Source organism: Monopterus albus, unplaced genomic scaffold (genome assembly GCF_001952655.1).
Source record: "Monopterus albus unplaced genomic scaffold, M_albus_1.0 scaffold182.1, whole genome shotgun sequence".
Lineage (NCBI taxonomy): Eukaryota > Metazoa > Chordata > Actinopteri > Synbranchiformes > Synbranchidae > Monopterus > Monopterus albus.
The window spans coordinates 919,479-922,989 of NW_018128062.1; the positions used below are offsets into that span (position 1 = coordinate 919,479).

Genomic DNA, 3,511 nt, shown 5'->3' on the forward strand with positions numbered 1-3,511 from the left:
GGTGGGCTCTTTTGTCAGCGATTCATCAGTCACAGCATCTTAGCAGTTGAGTCAGAGCATTTATTAAAAACTAATTACTTCAGCATTAGGAAGGTGCATACAGCCACACTCTGATGCCCTTAATTGAACTAGCCTGTATTAATAATTACTTTTACAGCTGGATCGGAGTCAAAATACGCTGGATAATCTCAAATGCACGGAGGTGAAACTAAGGTCACGGCTGGTTTTCTTCTTCAGAGGCTGATATTTAGGATCAGAGGTTTTGGCCTTGTATAAATAGGAAATGAAAACTCACGGTAAATGTCGAACTGCAGAATTAAAAATAATGTTGTGAATGTTTATTCCAATATTGAATCTTAAGCACTAATTGAGTCTCAGAATGTGCAGCTCTTTGCCATTTAATCACCTGTGAGAATGTAATTAACTACAGAACTGTACTTTTAGCACCAGGTTACAGGCAGGACCTTTTCACCAAGACATGCTGACAAAGGAAAAGCTCCATTTAGCTGTTTTGTTCTCACAATACAGGTTGTGTGCATGTTGGTTCACTGTCACTCTGTCATGTCTTACTGGGACCCGTCGGTGGAACAGAACCATCAGTCTCTCATCTCATTTTCTACTAAGACAACTGGAAATGTCAGTTCTGAAAAAGGATTATTTATGCCTGCTCGGAATTTAAGAATAAAATAAATAGAACTTTTTGTCTAGACTCTAACTCGCATACTGTAATTAACCTGGTCAAGTATTTGAAAATTAAGCACAATAATTACTTATCAGTTTAGTAAATGTGACTTTGTTTAGTCTTTGACGTCCAAACACAGTAAATCCTCCAGCAGTGAGTGTCAGTGAGGGCTGCCTGTGTGTTTCAGTCAGGACAGCTTCTTGGCACAGTAACAACCTACCTGCTCTGTCAGAAGCAGCTCATTTCAGTGTCTTTGAAGCTTGGCGGAGATGAAACGCGTCTCCTGTGCAGTGCCCTGGGCACCGTCCATCTTGGCTTATTGTATTTAACGTAACAGTGTAGATTTTCTGGATATTAGATCATTTTATTATCCAAATTTTATTTTAGAAATAGAATTTTAGAGTGGAAACAAAATCAGCGTTGATGAAGTTTTAAAAGCCCCCCCCCCCATGTGGATTGTTTATTGGCCTCCTTTTGCAGCCTGTCTGTGTGAGAGCTGGCGTGTTATTCAACATTTATGGAGTTCACAAATCCCCTGTCAGACTCCCATGAATGTATAGTGATTGTAGCAGCGGGAACAAAGCTGAAAGTACATTAGCATACCACCCCCCAGGCCGTCACTCTTCGACACTGTATTACACTCTTGATTCTCCTTACACAGCCAGGTTTGGAAGGCGCCATGACACAGCCCTGGCCCTTCATCGGATGAAGGGTTCACCGGCTGTTTCCACCCTGAATCCCTGTGGAGAGTGTAGATGCTCCACGGGGCCATAAGATGTTTGGGCTGCAGACTGTGGGGAAAGCAGCAGCCAGGTGTATGTACCATCCACCACTAGTTCAATCATGCCCACACTGGTTCACATGATGAACGGAGTGTCATAAAATGGCTGATTGGAGATCCCAAAGAGATGGAGGTGGGTTAAGATGGGTGGATGATGGATAGGGTAGGAAAATGGGAAGCATGGATGGATACGAAGAGAGGCTTGTTTTTTCCCTAACAGATCGTCTTTCTGTTTATTCAACTATTTCCCATGATACCTCTGTAGTGCAGAACAGTGAGGTACATTGTGTTTTTATGGAGCATGTTGGTAGGAATCAGTAGAGTGTATTTACAGGACATCACTGATGAACTAATAAACGTCGCTGGACCACACACTGGCAAAAAGGGAGTCACAGAGTGGCGTCCATGTATTGACAGGGTGTGGTGAAATTCAGGACTTTGTGCTCTTCCAAAAAGGCCCAGTGTTATTTCTCCAGAGACAGTCGAACAACATATTCCAGTTTCCTTTCTGTGCGACTCTTTGGTCCTGTTGTGCTTTACTGTAGCTGTAATGTAATATTCAAAAGGAGTTTCATGTGCGGAGGTGTGCTGTGATGTATTCTGGGATACTGTAGGGGCTCGATGTGGAGCCACAGTTGTTACTAGCAGGCCTAGTAAACTGTAAGCGGTCTGTAATACAGATGCAAAAAGAAATAGTTTTGTGACATTGGTCTATAATATCTAAAAAATAATTGGTGTTATCTGGGAAAAACGTATTTTTCCACTGTTGGACTGATTTGATCATAAAAATAATCTTTAATGTAAGATTCAAATGGGCAAGGGCAGGCTTCCTACAAGACCAACAGTGGTGTCCATCTGCATTTCACTGTAGCTCACTGTCACAGCTCTTGTGTCCTTCATAGATAAATCAGGCACAAAGCACGTTACATGCCCCTTGTGTCATCATACAGTGGTGCCCAGTGAAACGTGGTGACTCTATTTGTGCAGCGATCACACGATCCGTTGGTCGACTGAGCTCAGGTTTATAGAGCACATGAAGACTGCTGAGTAACTTGATGGATTCTGCATGTGATCACAGATCTTTGTCATCACATGTCCATCCCCGATCCCTCATAGAGGACGTGATTAACCAGTCTGAATACCCCAGTGTCCGTCTCATCATGGCTCTGTCTGCTCCTCGGCCGCTGATTGTCATCTTGCCAGAAAAGTGATGTGAACAAGGCGATGACAAAAGCTCCATGAATGTGGGTGCTTTGTGCTTCGAAGGCCAAGCCTAACAGTTATTATAATCCTTTTTACATAAAGCTGTTGCATGTGGGTTGGCGGATGAGCATGCTGTCTGAAGGGTATCTACTGATGTCGTAGCCATATGGTGGGAACATCAGTCTGGCTGGCTCAATGATTTACTACTACAGTCTGAGCCTGAAAAGGTTTCTGGGACAGCAGTATGTTGTACACGTGTTTCATATCTAAGGCAGTGTATTAATGTAGGGTTAAGGTGAATGAACTGTATAAGCAGCCTTTCATTTTCTTTTCATGATTTATTTGTTAAACATCCAGAGACTTCTTGGTATGTGTTTGGTTTTTATTTCATCTGGGCCAGAAAAGTACAAAGACTGACTGGTCTGTACAGACCACACTGTGGAGGCCTGGTGCTGCCCCTGTCAGTCTGTCACTGTAGCAGCTTTTGGATGTTGCCTCATTACATCAACGGTATCAGTGTTAAGAAAATGAGTTTTAAATTTTGTTCCCAATGTACTTTCTTCAGCAGACATTAGTTAACAGTGGGCAGTGTCCTCTATTAAATGGATGTTGACAAAGCAGAACAAAATGTTGATCTAGTTAAACCACAGTGACTGCTTGTCTTAATATGTAACCATCTACCAAACAGAGACACCCAGCCTGTCCTCTCCTCACCTCTCCCATCCCTTCCCCCCTCTCTGTCACTGTCTGTTATACAGACCCCTGTCTTTACATTTTGGGGGAGGGCAAGTAGCATGTGTGTGACTGATGTATAGTGCATATTCATGTACTTTTGGACACATGGA

General features: G+C 42.9%; 1 protein-coding gene across 1 annotated transcript in view; it reads left to right on the plus strand.

Annotated features, from left to right (window-relative positions):
• The window catches only part of fzd3a (frizzled class receptor 3a), a 19,495-nt gene that overhangs the window by 6,623 nt on the left and 9,361 nt on the right, over positions 1 to 3,511 (plus strand). The window lies entirely within an intron of this gene.